We start from the raw sequence: 18,198 nt of genomic DNA on the forward strand, positions 1-18,198 counted from the left end.
TAGGAAATCAAGAACATAAGTATCTCTAGTATTTCTATAAGTGGAGTTATTTATAAAAACTGTGTATTTACTTGTTTCGTTCATGTCGTTATATCATGCCAAAAAGAAAGAAGGGATAGCCTTAACATACCTGGAGTAGGGAAAAATTCGTGTGATATTCTTGGAAATAATTGCACCGTAATCTTTTAGAACCGCAAAATTTTACGTTGCAAATAATTTTCTTTGGATTCCTTTTTGTTGCAAGTACTCACGTTCTTTTTGTGGAAAAATTGGTAAAGAATTACATTGAACCTCACATCTGATTGTAAAATTTTGACAATAAATTTGTTGAAAGCTTTGCTGGAGCATCTTCTTTGAGAATTTGTGTTAGGAAAATGTTAGATGAAGCAAAATGAAGTCATTGTTAAGTCATTGCTGATTTTTGAGTCCAATTTGCCAAATATTGCCAAACTTTACACGTAAGTAGCATATATATATATATATCACTTAATGTTGCCACCTTTCAACCAAGATTGTTAGTCACATACTTTAAGTGGGGATGCCACATCATGTCACTTAGTACTTATCAATTATATCCCTGGTTAATTAGGTAATGTCCAGTTATCCAGTAATTAACCAATTACCCGCATAATTAAGAATTGTCTCAAATTACTTAAAATATCACCCACTTTTAACATACCTTATACACCTTACTATTATGGTCATGTAGTATCTTCTAAGGCACTAGTCCATAAATATTGGATATTAACGCTTGGCCCGTATTTTATCCCAACATGCCAAACTTGGACGAAAATTCATTCTCTTTGACTTTCTTCCCCTCTCATCTTTACTAATTTACTCATCACTTGTGAAATAGGATAATCCTTATAATCTCTGAATAAACTTTTCCTTGGACTGATGTCAATTACCTTACGACAAATTCAATGTACAATAATACAGGGTGCAACATCATCGTAATTTAATACTGCGAAGTGTAACATCATCGTAATGTAATACTGCAAGGCGTAACATCATCGTAATATAACACTACAGGGCGTTACATCATCATAATATAATACTGCAGGATGTAACATTATCGTAATATAATACTGCAGGATGTAACATCATCGTAATATAATACTGCGGGACGTAATATTAACATAATATTGCGGGGCATAACATAATTCCCCCTTTGGAATATTCGTCCTCGAATGTTGACTGATGCTCTTATCATTTTCATAACTTATAGTTTTTGTGAATAACTTAATGCTCTCCTTGCTATTTAAGCAATTTTTTTGTGAATAAATCCAAAGGTCAGGGCATTCCCCCCTTTAGGACACTTTCTCACGCCACAACTTGTGGCCGGAATCCTTCTAATCTCGTAACTGTTCCACCTTCTTTTATGCAGCCTGTATGACTCTAACCTTGTAAGTACGCCTATGCGATCCTCTCTCATTTTCCCTCCAGCTTTTAGCCAACATTTAGGCTTTACTTTGTGAACATATACAAAGCTTGGTGAGATGTCCCTCTGGGAATCTATAAGTATACTGAAGTTCTTTTCTCGAGACTTTGTCGAATTTATGAATATTGCTATATCTTATTTCGTAGACTCGATTATCCATTCGTATGACTTTACTGCATCTAAGTAGGTTAGTATATCATCTCTCTTACTTCGATTTGTCGTTCCTGAGGTATGCGACCAAACTCCAAGTTACTTTCGTTGCTTATCCTATATGCATAAGGCTAAGTCCTTTAATGCTTCCTCATTACTATTCATCTTAAGAATAATGACCTAATCTCAGCTCATACTTTGTGACTTTTGTCCATCCATTATGACTCGCCTCAATATTTATCTAAAATATACCACTGATTACTTGAAACTTCTTACGTAATACCTTGCCACTAGGGCTTACGTTGCATCGAGAAATATTTGAAGTGATTTCCGTAATCGTATTTCATAGCATCCCAATGTGATTCACCTTACGTGGGTATTTTAATCATATGAAACTCATGAAATCCCCCTCTTCTATTTTTTTCTTCTTCTTCTTTTTTCAAATCACTACTCAATCGAAGGCCTAAACATCATCCTTTACTTATCACAATTACATCCTTATTCCATTAACAAGGCAACATTCCATTTCTTCTCAATTCTATTAGTCTTAGACTCCTTTGAGTTCATTTAGGCTATACTGAACTTTATATAACTTAGATAAATCATTAGTTCTCTTGTTTTCATGGACTTAATCCCGAGGACTTATCCATTCTCGTCACCTTTTCACTTGCCTTGCCTTATGCGTACTCATGTCTTCTTAAAACTTTGTCACTCTACCATACTTTAGCTTGCGACCTATACATATCCAATTTATACTACTCGCAACCTTCCTTCAACTTGCATGCACCATAGATTTCCTTATGTTATTATGGAACATCAAGCGAGACATCAGATCGTCTCTAACTCTTCTCTACTCTCTTAACTAGACTTCTCGATACTTAGAAACCATAGGCTAGAAGACATGCCGCTGATGATGATGCTATCATTCCTGGTTATTGGATCCCCGTGCTTATAGCCTTCTATCCGAAGTATAGACTATTCACAACTTTTTGTATTTGAGTATCTCGTACGTTGTTCACCTTTACCTTACTTACCTTAATATCTTGCATCACATCTTCTATCTCTTTCATAACCTCCCTTCCACATAGGTATGATTCACAGCACAACTTGAAGCTCTATTATAATACTACAATCTGGTGGGAGCTTCGTACTGACTTCTTATGAGGATGGTACTTTTCTAACTAGCTTTATCGTAGAGCTATTATAGAATATGGCTACTGTACTATCTCTCGTGTACCTCTGATATCTAAGAGGTAATACTGCAATGTTCTCAATCACGAAATGTATAATTTTCTGGGTCCAATAGTCAGATTCCTGATTTACTTCATTGATTTAGCTCTTTAGTTTCCTCCTCCTTTTGATCAGTCTTTACGTAGGCTTAAGCTATATTCCGATCTGCGGCTCCCGGTATTAGTTATTACTTTGGCCTTTCATGGGCGTTATGGAATATCCATGATACAAATTTCAACCTTTTGTCTATGACCTGGACTCAATTCCTTCTTTTAACTTATACTGGAGTCTTCTATGGGTGTATGATTGTCAACATATATGCTGCATGGGTAATACTCCAAAATATTAAGTGCGTTCACAACGTAACTAACTCCGGATCATTGATCGAATAATTCCTTTCCTTCCTTATTAGCCTTTTTTAACGTAAGCTATTACTTTTTCTTGTCCTTCTACCCCCTTGTTGCGTCCATACTTAGCTTATCTTAGTGCCCACATATGCCAGAGTTTTCTTGCAACTCATATGATCTCGAATATTACTTTTAATTTTACTTCCTGCTCATTAGCCATTGTAGGTAACACTTTTCTTTGGAGTGCTTACAATGTTGTTGTGAGACTATTGTTATAAGACCATTTCCTCTTTAGGTCATTGAGTTTAGGTTGAATCCTTCTTCCTTATTTCCCTTAGCTTAGTCTTTCATTGTAGTATTTCGGGAGGATCCTGTGACTCTTGTAAAGCTGTGAGCTTATTACATTGTATACTCGACAGACCTTCTAATGTCCTTCCTTGCCTATACTTATTTGTAGTTACTTATCTCCATGCCCTTGTGCTTGTGGGGTTGCTTTTGAACTGACATTTTGACTATCTTCCTAGTGGCATTCTCTTTTATTTCTGTAATACTCATGCGGTACCTTTAACTACCTCAACTCCAATCAGAATATTTCTCAAGGATCACGATATCATAACTGCGAGGCTAAATTCACTATATTAGGTTTTACTATGTTTATCTTGCACGATCTGTTGACTCGACTGTAACCTCCTGTTTAGCCATAACTAGGCTCTTCCTTAATCAACTATCAACTACTCGTTGGCCTATTCTCATATCAATGTTCCGCGTAACCTTTCTTGGGTTATTTCTTTTGTTTTAACTTACCTCTCGCACTAACTCCTTATCTATCAATAACATTTTGGGCAGAACTCTTACTTCCTCTCCTTGACGTCGTGTTTGTGTACTGTTCTGGAATAGTCACATATATGTATGCTTTGGATGATTGCAATCTCATCCCTTTTTCATTTTTTTTTGCATTCTTCCTTTACCTTTCCATAATTACTAGAACCACTTAATTCTGGCCTAATGCCACATCATTCCATATTCCCCCCTTTAGGGAAGTACTAATATTTAGCGCTATGATGATCTATCTATAGATGTTTTACTTCTTCATCATTGGCGTCTTCTCACATTATCGATGACCCTTACTCGCCTTGCGGTAATCCTTCTGTACCAAGGGTAACAAAATTCCTTACTTACGAGGATGGCACTTAGTGTAACTGTCACACATAGTCCCTTAAGCTTAACTTTGCTCACATTGCTTGCTTTAGGGAAGCATCTTCCTGAATGACCATTCTCAGAATTTCTCATGAATCTTCTTATGATGTCCATTCTATTATCGCCGGAACAAAATCTAAAACTCTCATGATGTCAACTATTATCAATCACTCAGTCCCTAATTCATATTTAGTTTATCTTGTTCACCAATCCATACTTGTTCTATTACTCTGGGGTCTAACTTTTCCTTTTGGTAATCGCATTAGGGTTGTGAACTTATTTCTCTAAATGAGGACATGACTGTATGGCCTATACTCTTTTATTGTCCTAAGACATGTCACCCCTCGTCTCTTCCTTCACTTGACTATAGATTCTATAATACTGTCGTCTTTTGATCTACCGTTGTCATCCATGTATCATATCTTACTCATAATGCTTCATTAACTCTTTTATTTCTTGCTAACATTTATGCCTATCACTTTATTCTGAAAACTTGAACAAGACATTCTTTTGATTTTAGCTCCTCTTTGTTCTATCTAGTGGCTCTTCGGGTTGTTTAACGTTCTTGCTCTATAAGGGACGCGAGCCACACTAAGGTAATATTTATCCCTTCAAGGCTTCCAGTGTGTATCTTTATAGCACTCATATCTAGCTGTACTATTTTAGAGTGCGCCCTCTGGGTGACTCACATGGAGATCTATTACCACATTTGCAATATACTTCGGAAATGTCAACTAACGCAAATAATCAATTCACCATTTTGGGTTACTCTAACCCCAGCCGGATCCTGATATTCCGTCCTTTTTTTAATCTACCCTTGTTAGCCCCTAATAGGGTATAACTGAGATGGGTGCGGCCAATTATACATACCTCTGTTACTGTTAATGGTAACTCACAATGCTTATATTTTTCTGCCAAAACTGTAATACTGATAATCTTCATTAACTAGGTGTCTCGTACCCTTCTTCACCTTGCTTCTTTTACTTGCTAAAACTTGTGTCTCCCTCTTTATTCCTTTTTACCGTAAGAGTGGATAGGCATTCTTGCCATAGATATTCTTATCAAGAAGCTTACGCATCTTAGTATACACATGATCTGCGGAAGACCTCATTTTTACTTATCGTAAGCATGATGCAAAGTCGAGTTCCTCTAACTCAACTCTTCCATAGCCATATCTCTTACCAACCATCTTTCTATATGTAGGTATCGTCGTACTATAAGCAAGATAAAGTTTAGGAAATTGAGTTCTTACAACTGAGCTCTACCACACGATCTAAAGTAGGAAGAAAGTTTGACAGTCCTAAATGCCTTGTAGCCTCCTACTTATAAGTATGGTGCATGATACACCCATAAACAAAACTCTACTAAACACGGCTTGTAGACTTCCTAGGATAGAACTGCTCTGATACCACTTTTGTCCCGGCCCAAACCGATGGGCTGCGACGAGCACCCGGTACCTTACTCAACTGAGTACCAACATAACATACCTTTTCATGTTATACTATTATAGATAACTGAGCCGGAAGGCTGTCGTGAGATAAGTAGAATACAACATGTGATACCAACTTATACATAAGACATACGGGCCTATAAGACCAAAATAACCACTCATATACTGAACATAGGCCGACAAGGCCATATAATATTTTACGTACATGATATCAGTCTACAAGCCTCTAAGAATACATAATTTTCATAAAGGTCCAGACAGAGCCCCGCCATATCAAACAATACACGTCTAAATCATACTAACCAAACAAGCAACTCCGAAGCAAATAGAGCGGACCAACATCTTCTACTGAGCTGATAGCCTACTTGGAGGGCTCTCGACCTATCTATCGGGACCTGTGGGCATGAAACGCAGTATCCCCAGGAAAAAGGGACGTCAGTACAAATAATGTACCGAGCATGTAAGGCACATAAATAAGTACATAACAGACATGGAAGAAAAATAGAGTAAATGACTCAACCTGTAAGTTTGGATAACTCTGTAAATCATGAAATACTTATAGTGTCATGCATATACGTATGAATGTCATATATTGCATAGGTACATGTGTTGATAACATCATCAAGCCTCTGAGGGCATCCCATAATATCATCTCGGCCACTGTGGGCAAAATCATCAACGTATACCAGTTGATTAGGTGGTGGTGCGTATATAACGCCGTAACCTTTTTCCATATCCCATATACATATAATATACATATATACGTATATATTACGCCATCCGTTCATGGGTCAATGTAAATGAATGCAATGTATGAGAAGTACGTCAATAAAATCTTTTGGAGTGTCATAAGACCATTATGTCTTTGAGTAATATCATTAAACAAACTTTTCCAACTTACATATTTTTTTGAGATCCATGAACATATGATAGAGTAATATGACACATCGGTAATCAAGAACATAAGTATTTCTAGTATTTCTATGAATGGAGCCATTTATAAAAATTGTGTATTTGCTTGTTTCGTTCGTGTCGTATAGATCATGCCAAAAAGAAAGAAGGGATAGCCTTAACATACCCGGAGTAGGGAAAAATTCGTGTGATATTCTTGGAAAACGTTACTATCGTACTCTTTTAAAACCGCAAAATTTTATGTTGCGAATAATTTTATTTGGATTCCTTTTTTCTTGCAAGAACTCACGTTCTTTTTGTGGGAAAATTGGTAAGGAATTACATTGAACCTCACATCTGATTGTAAAATTTTGAGAATGAATTTGTTGAAAGTTTTGCTGGAGCATCAGCTTTGAGATTTTGAGTTAGGAAAATGTTAGATGGAGCAAAATGAAGTCATTGTTAAGTCATTGCTGATTTTTTAGTCCAATTAGCCAAATATTGCCAAACTTTACACGTAAGTAGCATATATATACATACCACTTAATGTTGCCACCTTTCAACCAAGATTGTTAGTCACATACTTTGAGTGGGGGACTGCCACATCATGTCACTTAGTACTTATCAATTATATCCCTGATTTAATTAGGTAATGTCCTGTTATTCGGTAATTAATCAATTACCCGCATAATTAAGAATTGTCTCAAATTACTTAAAATACCACCCACTTTTAACATACCTTATACACCATACTATCATGGTCGTGTAGTACCTTGTAAGGAACTAGTCCATAAATATCGGATATTAATGTTTGGCCCGTATTTTATCCCAACATGCCAAACTTTGACGAAAATTTATTTTCTTTGACTTGCTTCCCCTCTCACCTTTATAAATTTACTCATCACTTGTGAAATAGCATAATTCATATAATCTCTGAATAATATTTTCATTGGACTGATGTCAACTACCTTACGACAAATTCAATGTACAATAATACAGTGTGCAACATCGTCATAATTTAATACTGCAAAGCAAAACATCGTCGTAATGTAATATTGCAAGGCGTAACATCATCGTAATATAATACTGCAGGGCGGGACATCATTGTAATATAAAACTATAGTATGTAACATCATCGTAATATAATACTACAGGATGTAACATCATCGCAATATAATACTGTGGGACGTAATATCAACGTAGTATTGCGGGGCGTAACAGAATGGGTTGTCGGATTTTATGAGTATTGTCGAGTTCCGAGGGGCGGGCTTGGCTGTGATTTTTGGCCGATTTTTAGTTTTGATTAAGGATTTGATCTTTATCATTTGGAATTATTTCCTTGGGCCTTATTTGATGTATTTGAGTTGCTTTTGGCTAGTTTTGAGCCATTTGGAGGTTGCTACGCGCGTGATGGAATTTTTGGAGCATCGCTTGGCTTGCTTTGTATTGAAATTGGCTTTATCGAGGTAAGTAACACTTCTAAACTTAGAGTTGAGGGTATGAAACCCTGAATTTTGTGTTGTGATTGGTATTGAGGTGATGCACATGCTAGGTGACGGGCGTGTGGGCGTGCACCCTATGAATTGTGACTCTGTTGTTTCCGTGGCATTGTATAGTGGCCCTATCTTGTTGATATATGTGTTTTCACCATGTGATAAAGTAATTGAGCCGTAAATCATGCTATATATCATGTTTAGGCTTTATGTCGATATTATTGGGACCTATAGTGGTCATTTCTTGTTGTCATCTCACTGATTTCATTTATATTTTGTAGTCAGTCATGTACATGCATTTCATATCATATCTCATTCTCATTTGTTATTTATTGATACATCATATCATTGTTTCGGGCAAGTTTTCATGACATTGTGAGCCCTGAGTGAGACTGGAGAGATTGATGACTAAGTAAGGCCGAGAGCACGATTATAAGTGATAGTTATAGGATCGGGCTGCACGCCGCAGTAGTTATATTGATTTGGGATAGTGCTTGGGCTGTATGAGCTCTTTTGGAGTCTGTGCACACCACCAGTGAGCGTAATTGATTATATTGAGTGATGAATCTTCCCTGGACATGGATCTTTTTCGAAGTATTATATACCTGGAGATGTATCTTCTCCACGGGCTGGATTGGCCGTACTCAATACTGAGTAAATGTTGATCAGTTGATGTATATATTCCGGGATGGATCTTTCCTGGGTCGGATTGGCCATATACGATACTGAGTGATTAGGCATGATGAGCAGAAAGTGTGAGATAATGAGATTGAGTACTCTGAGAGTGTGAGTACATGATTCATCTGTGAGATACATGGCATTGACATGTACACATGACATACAGGCATAGAGATGCATTTTTCCTCATGATGTATGGTATCACGTCATTCATGACTTCTCATGCATACTAGTATATGAGCATAGAGAGATATTTTACACTTCCTATGTGGAAAGAAAATGAAACATCTTATTTATTGTGAAAAGGATTTTTAGAAAATTTTCAAGTTTCAAACTATCTCATATTTTTCGATGATTTCGGTAAAGGATAGGGTTTTCACTGACATACTTGAAAAGCAGATGTCACGACCTAAACCGATGGACCGCGACGGGCGCCTGAGTCTTACCAATCAAACACCCATAAGCATACGTCTAAAATATGAACCTGAATAACATCTGCTACATTACAAAATTAACATATATGAAAGAAGCCTGCCATCAAGGCATATGTACGTATATAGACAGAATACAGTGGGCGAGCCAGCAAGGCTGCTATAGACAACTATACATCAAAAACTGAAAGCCGACAAGGCCACATATAACCCAACTAGACATACTGTCTATAGACCTCTAACAGAAACATAACTGTACAAAGACAGGACTGAACCATGTCATACTCATATACATATATATGTACAATTGTATCGTACCAATATCAAAAGTAGCTCCAGATCAGATGGAGCATGCCAACTCTCGCTGATTAGGGATCCTAAGAAGGAGGACCGTCAACTTGCCTACCTGCACCTGCGGGCATGAAACGCAGGCCCCGTGGAATAGGGCGTCAGTACGAAAAATGTACTGAGTATGTAAGGCATGGAAATTAATACGTAATAGACATAGATGAAACATGGAATACTGAAACACATCTTTAAATCTGAATAACTTTGTATATTTTGAAACATTTATAACGTCATGCATGTGCGTGTAAATGTCAAGCCATGCATAGGTATGGATTTACATAATATCATCAGCCTCTGAGGGCATCCCATCACATCATATTGGCCACTGTGGGCAAAGTCATAATCGTATACCAGCTAATCAGGTGGTGGTGTGTATATAACGCCATAACCATTCCCATATCCCATATACATATATATACATACATATATACGCGTATATAACGTCGTTTGAATACATACATATATATATGCGTATATAACACCATTTGAATACATACCCATATATGCATATATAATGCCGTTTGAATCATATTTCAGCCACTGTGGGCAACATCATCATCATATACCAGCTGATCAGGTGGTGATGCGTATATAACGCCATAACCTTTTCCCATAACCCATATATATATATTTACAAATATACGCGTATATAACGCCATGTGGTAATGGGTCAATGCACATGTATAAATGAGTAAAATGCATGAAAATACATAATAATCTCGATATTCCTTCCGGATAAACTTTTCCAGCTGCGTATTATTCTGAGACCCATGAACAGAAGATAATAATAATTCTCATGGGGAATCAAGAATATAGACACCCCTACTATTTCTATGAATAGAATAATTTATAGAAACCGTGTATTTGCTCGTTTCTTTCGTATAATCTGGACCATGCCAAAAGAAAGAAGGGAGGGCCTTAACATACCTGAAGTAAGGAAAACTCCGTATAATATTCTTGGCTAAGATTGTACCGTACTCTTTTAGACCAAGAAAATTTGGATGGAATTAAACTTCTGCTCGTTGAAGTGCTTGAATGATTGCGCTTCTGTTTCTGGCATTGAAGTATCTGAGCAATTGAATGTCCTTGACATTGAAATGTTTAAACCAAGAAAGGAAAGCTTGCTTTAGGATTTCTTTGGGTCATTTTTCTTGGTTCTGTTTTTGGTCCAAATGAAATGAAAACCAAGACACTTAATTTACCATGAAAAGTTTCCAAGGATTTCATTATTCTTTCGTAAATGAAAAGCATAAGATGTTTATGAATTAAAATGATGAATCTATGTAACCTTGAATGAAATATTAACATTTTCAAGAATTGAAATCCTTGGAATTGGACACATAATCAAGGAATGACCTTAGTCATATCCTTGTAAGGTGGCTAGCTGCCACGTTGCTTTTGGGGTGGGAATTATTATTAATTTTTATCCACTTATTAGTTAATTGGGTAATGTCGTGTTACCCGACGATTAATCAATTACCCGCATAATTTAAAAATGATCACAAATTACTTAAAATTCTATTTATTTTTAAAATACTTCATATATAATTTATATATTATACTACCGTGGTCATATAGTACCTTGCATGGTACTAGTTCATAATTATCGGGTATTATCGCTCGCCCCGTATTTTATCCCAAATTGTCCACTTTCAACGAAACTCGTTTTCTTTAATCCATGTACCCCTTTATCCTTCATAACACTTATTTATTGCTTGTATAAATAGCATAAGTATGTTAATGTCAAGATGAACTCATCCCCGAGTCTACGTCGGTTAACTAAAAACGAAATTTTAACGTACGAAAACGCGAGATGTAACATTCTTCCCCCCTTAGAAACATTCATCCCCGAATGTTTAACCTTTCGGGATCTATATAACCTTGGCAGAGTCGCCCTTGGTAACAATAATGTAGCCAACTCTTCCTATAGAAACTCAATAATTCAACGCCACCTAGGACCACGACCATCAATAACGACAATGGCCTCACACGACCAATTATAATAACTAATACTAGAATCCATGCATGTACCTTAAGGTTATGACGTCTCAGTCGGATCCTTCTCTTGAGGAGGAAATAAGTAGGAATATCTAAACTTCATGTCTTCCTTGGCCTCCTAAGTCACATCTTCCACATTATTATTTCTCCAAAGTACTTTCACCGAAGCTACGTCTTTAGTTCTCAATATCCAAACCTGTATGTCTAGTAAAACAATGGGAGTTTCTTCATATGATGGATGCTTTGTGACCTGAACGTCGTCAACTGACACGATTCTGGAAGGATCTCTGATATATTTACGGAGCATAGACACATGAAAGATTGGATGTACAGACTCCAAGTCCGAAGGCAAGTCTAACTCATATGCTACCTGGCCTACCTTGCGTATGATCCTATATGGTCCAATATACCGAGGGCTAAGTTTTTCTTTTTTTTCCGAACCTCATGATACTTTTTATTGGTGATACCTTCAGGAATACCCAGTCATCAACCTGAAATTCCAAGTCTCGTCGTCGATTATCCGCATAAGACTTCTGACGGGCTTTGAGCTTCTAATGGCCTTTCCTATATAAGTTTAATTTTTCTCTATTGCCTGTTGTACCAATTTTGGTCTTACTAATGTAGTTTTCTCAACCTCGAACCACCCTATAGGCGATCTACACTCTTGTCCATAGAGAGCTTCGTATGGAGCCATCTGAATACTGGAATGGTAGCTATTATAATATGCGAACCTAATAAGCGACAAATGATCATCCCAGCTACCCTTGAAGTTTATCACACGAGATCGCAACATATCCTCCAGTGTTTGAATTGTACGCTCAGCCTGTCCGACTGTCTGGGGATGAAATGCTCTACTAAGACTTACTTGAGTCCCCAATCCCTTTTGGAAGGATCTCCAGAAGTTAGCTGTAAATTGAGCTCCTCTATCTGAGATAATAGATACAGGTACACCATGTAGTCGTACTATCTCCTTAATATAAAGCCTCGCATAATCTTCTGAGGAATACGTAGTTATAACAGGCAGAAAATGGGCTGACTTTGTGAGCCTATCAACGATCACCCATATTGAATCGAACTTACATTGGGTACGAGGTAAGCCTATGATGAAGTCCATATTGATTATTTCCCATTTCCAAGTCGGAATCTCCATAACCTGCAATAATCCATAGGGTTTTTGATGCTCGATCTTAACTTGCTGACAGTTAGGGCACTGAGCAACAAATTCTGCTATATCCTTTTTCATTCCGTCCCACCAATATATTTCCCTGATGTCATGATACATCTTTGTCGTTCCTGGATGGATAGAATAACGGGAATAGTGAGGTTCTCCCATAACCTGCCGACACAACCCTGCAACATTAGGCACCCATAATCGCCCTTGATATCCCCGTCTTCGGTAATTACAAACAGTGTCTTCTCCTTCTGAAGAGTGGTATCTCTATAATTAATTAGCACAGGATCCTCGTACTGGCGTTCCTTTACTTCAGTTACTAAAGATGATGTTTCCGTATCTTGAAGAGTAATTCCAATGTCACCTGAGTCCAGTAACTGAACTCCAAGACTAGCTAGCTGATGAACCTCATGGGCTATTCCCCTCTTTTCTGGCTGCAAATACGATAGGCTACCCATAGATCTATGGCTGAGAGCATCGGCAACTACGTTTGCCTTCCCTGGATGGTATAAAATATTAACGTCATAGTCTTTAAGTAGCTCCAACCATCTCCTTTGACGAAGATTCAATTCCCTTTGCTTGAAGATGTACTGGAGGCTCTTAGAATCCGTATAGATATCAACGTGAATGCCATACAAGTAGTGCCTCCACAGCTTTAGTGCATGAATCACCGCAGCTAACTCTAAATCGTGGGTCGGGTAGTTCTTCTCGTGCTTTCTTAGTTGTCTAGAAGCATAGGCCATAACCTTACCATGCTGTATCAGCATACAACCTAATCCAACGCCTGAAGCATCGCAATAGATAACATAACCATCGGTCCCTTCTGGAAGCTTTAGAACCGGTGCTGAAGTTAACCTGTCCTTTAATGCCTGGAAACTCCGTTCACAAGCATCAGTCCATTGAAACTTTGCTCCCTTCTGAGTCAACTTTGTTAAAGGTGATGAAAGGGAAGAAAATCCTTCCACAAATCTCCTGTAATGTCCTGCCAAACCAAGAAAACTACGAACCTCTATTGGTGTTGTGGGCCTAGGCCAAGTCTTTACTGCCTCAATATTTTGTGTATCCACCAGGATGCCTTCACCCGAAATGATATGCCCAAGGAAAGTTACAGAGTTCAGCCAGAATTTACACTTAGAAAATTTTGCATACAACTTCCTTTCTTGTAGAACTCTGAGCACTGTACGCAGATGACCAGTATGCTCATCCTCTAAACGAGAATATACCAATATATCGTCAATAAATACAATTACAAAAAGATCTAAGAAATGCCTGAACGCACGGTTCATCAAATCCATAAATACTGCTGGGGCATTGGTCAGACCGAACGACATAACCCGAAACTCAAAATGCCCATATCTAATCCTGAATGTTGTCTTAGGAATATCTTCATCCTTAACCCTTACTTGATGGCACCCAGACCTCAAGTCTATCTTTAAAAACCACTTGGCACTTTGCAACTAATCAAATAAGTCGTCAATCCTCGGGAGCGGGAACTTATTCTTGATCGTCAACTTATTCAGTTGCCTATAATCAATACACATTCTTAAGGAACCATCTTTCTTCCTTACAAACAACACAGGTGCTCCTCACGGTGACGTACTAGGTCTGATAAAACCTTTTTCAAGCAAGTCTTTTATTTGTTCTTTCAACTCTTTCAGCTCTGCGGGGGCCATTCTATAGGGAGGAATAGATATTGGGTGAGTATCTAGTAGTGGTTCAATAGAAAACTCAATTTATTGCTCTGGTAGGAGACCCGGAAGCTCATCGGAAAAAAAACATCGGGAAACTCATTCATCACAGGGACGTACTGAATGGTTGGTAACTCTATTTCCGTATCCCAAACCCGAACTTAGTGATAAATGTAGTCCTTTCTGATTATCTTCTTTGCCTTGAGCTGGGAGATAAATTTACCTCTTGGTGATGCGGTATTATCTTTCCATTCTAAAACAGGCTTTCTTGGAAATTGAAATCAACCCACATTTGGTCTATACTTGATGTTAGCATAACAAAAGGCCAATCAATCCATATCAATTATAATATCAAGTCCTACCTAACCGAGTACCACATACCTTGTCCTTGTTTGTTCTCAAATCTATCATGGGTCATTACGACAACATCCATATATATATATATATATATATAACAACATTAAGACTTAACTCGCATAACTAATTTAGAAAAAGGTTTATATACATAGGGGTCGACTAGGCCGTAGACATATCATACCCAAAACTATATACATGATACTATCTGCAAAGCCTCTAAGTAGGCATAACCAATATATATACAAGTCAGGACGGGGCTCCCTACATCCTCATAAAACAACTAAACACCTTTAAAACCTTGACATGGTAATATTCTAAGAATAGGTGCAACTCACTAACCAAAAACTGATACTTGTAGGAAGCCTACAGTAGAGGGTCCTTGCCTCGTCCTATATAAGAACCTCGATCAGACACACTCCGGACGGAATCCTCATGTCCTTATCAGTTACCTTCCTTCTCTTGGCCTGGCTAATATCTTCTTCCTCTGCGTATCCCATAACATACACTGAAGAACCTTGATTGACGGACTCCCAAGACTGTGGACTATCCGGAATCTCAGAAGAGCTGGTGTCCTCAAATACCTTGACATAGTTTTGAGCTTGATGGAATCCCGACTGTGCCAATCCATGCACTACTCCCCTCATACCCTGATCAATGGGCTGTGAAACTAAGGGCCTTGGTGAGGTCGGAACTCCTCTCACCCCATCTACTACCGGAGTGGTTGAAACAAATCGAACAGATGGCTCATATGGATCCTCAGATGGATTCTCCTCAATAGAACCCATGATCTCTGATGGGTCTGAATCCATAGTATAACTTATCTCTCTTTCTGGCACCTTTGTAGCCTTCTGACCCGTGCTAGCCGCTGTAGTCTTCGTAGGCATCGCTAAAAACGTAACACATCGTTAGGAACAAGAATGCTTATATTGCACGATCTAAGATAAGAAAAGAGGATAACATCCTATATGTCATGCAGACTCCTATCTATAAGTGTGCTGCACGACACACCCATAAACCAGACTCTACTAGACATGGTCTGTAGACAACCTTAGGATAGAACTGCTCGGATACCACTTTTGTCACGACCCAAACCGATGGGCCGCGACGGGCACCTGAGTCTTACCAATCAAACACCCCTAAGCATACGTCTAAAATATGAACCTTAATAACATCTGCTGCATTACAAAATTAATATACGTGAAAGAAGCCTGCCATCAAGGCATATGTACGTATACAGATAGAATACAATGGGCGAGCCGGCAAGGCTGCTATAGACAACTATACATCAAAAACTGAAAGCCGACAAGGCCACATATAACCCAACTAGACATACTGTCTACAGACCTCTAACAGAAACATAACTGTACAAAGACAGGACTGAGCCATGTCATACTCATATACATATATATGTACAAACATATCGTACCAATATCAAAAGTAGCTCCGGATCAGATGGAGCATGCCAACTCTCGTTGATCAAGGATCCTAAGAAGGAGGACCATCAGCTTGCCTACCTGCACCTGTGGGCATGAAACGCAGGCCCCGTGGAATAGGGCGTCAGTATGAAAAATGTACTGAGTATGTAAGGCATGGAAATTAGTACGTAATAGACATAGATTAAACATGGAATATTGAAACACATCTTTAAATCTGAATAACTTTGTATATTTTGAAACATTTATAACGTCATGCACGTGCGTGTAAATGCCAAGCCATGCATAGGTATGGATTTACATAATATCATCAGCCTCTGAGCGCATCCCATCACATCATATCGGCCACTGTGGGCAAAGTCATAATCGTATACCAGCTGATCAGGTGGTGGTGCGTATATAAATATATATATATATATATATATATATATATATATATATATATATATATATATATATATATATATATATATATATATATATATATATATATATATATATATATATATATATATATATATATATATATATATATATATATATATATATATATATATATATATATATATATATATATATATATATATATATATATATATATATATATATATATATATATATATATATATATATAAATACATACCCATATATGCGTATATAATGTCGTTTGAATCATATTTCAGCCACTGTGGGCAACATCATCATCATATACCAGCTTATCAGGTGGTGATATGTATATAACGCCGTAACCTTTTCCCATATCCCATATACATATATTTACAAATATACGCGTATATACCGCCATCTGGTCATGGGTCAATGCACATGTATAAATGAGTAAAATGCATGAAAATACATAATAATCTCGATATTCCTTCTGGATAAACTTTTCCAGCTGCGTATTATTCTGAGACCCATGAACAAAAAATAATAATAATTCTCATGGGGAATCAAGAATATAGACACCCCTACTATTTCTATGAATAGAATAATTTATAGAAACCGTGTATTTGCTCGTTTCTTTCGTATAATCTGGACCATGCCAAAAGAAAGAAGGGAGGGCCTTAATATACCTGAAGTAAGGAAAACTCCGTATAATATTCTCGGCTAAGATTGTACCGTACTCTTTTAGACCAACAAAATTTGGATGGAATTAAACTTCTGCTCGTTGAAGTGCTTGAACGATTGCGCTTCTGTTTCTGGCGTTGAAGTATCTGAGCAATTGAATGTCCTTGACATTGAAATGTTTAAACCAAGAAAGGAAAGCTTGCTTTTGGATTTCTTTGGGTCATTTTTCTTGGTTCTGTTTTTGGTCCAAATGAAATGAAAACCAAGACACTTAATTTACCTTGAAAAGTTTCCAAGGATTTCATTATTCTTTTGTAAATGAAAAGCAGAAGATGTTTATGAATTAAAATGATGAATCTATGTAACCTTGAATGAAATATTAACGTTTTCAAGAATTGAAATCCTTGGAATTGGACACATAATCAAGGAATGACCTTAGTCATATCCTTGTAAGGTGGCTAGCTACCACGTTGCTTTTGGGGTGGGAATTATTATTAATTTTTATCCACTTATTAGTTAATTGGGTAATGTCGTGTTACCCGACGATTAATCAATTACCCGCATAATTTAAAAATGATCACAAATTACATAAAATTCTATTTATTTTTAAAATACTTCATATATAATTTATATATTATACTACCGTGGTCATATAGTACCTTGCATGGTACTAGTTCATAATTATCGGGTATTATCGCTCGCCCCGTATTTTATCCCAAATTGTCCACTTTCAACGAAACTCGTTTTCTTTAATCCATGTACCCATTTATCCTTCATAACACTTATTTATTGCTTGTATAAATAGCATAAGTATGTTAATGTCAAGA

At 37.3% G+C, this 18,198-nt stretch overlaps 1 long non-coding RNA gene across 1 annotated transcript; it reads right to left on the minus strand.

Annotated features, from left to right (window-relative positions):
- Positions 1–15,028: 15,028 nt before the first annotated feature.
- LOC142170571 (uncharacterized) lies at positions 15,029–17,733 on the minus strand. The gene is made up of 3 exons (XR_012699830.1): positions 17,377–17,733; positions 16,297–16,390; positions 15,029–15,756 (listed from the first exon to the last, which is right to left on the minus strand). It is a non-coding gene; the product is annotated as an uncharacterized LOC142170571 (long non-coding RNA).
- Positions 17,734–18,198: the final 465 nt, after the last annotated feature.

This window comes from Nicotiana tabacum, chromosome 16, assembly GCF_000715075.1.
Source record: "Nicotiana tabacum cultivar K326 chromosome 16, ASM71507v2, whole genome shotgun sequence".
Classification (NCBI taxonomy): Eukaryota; Viridiplantae; Streptophyta; class Magnoliopsida; order Solanales; family Solanaceae; genus Nicotiana; species Nicotiana tabacum.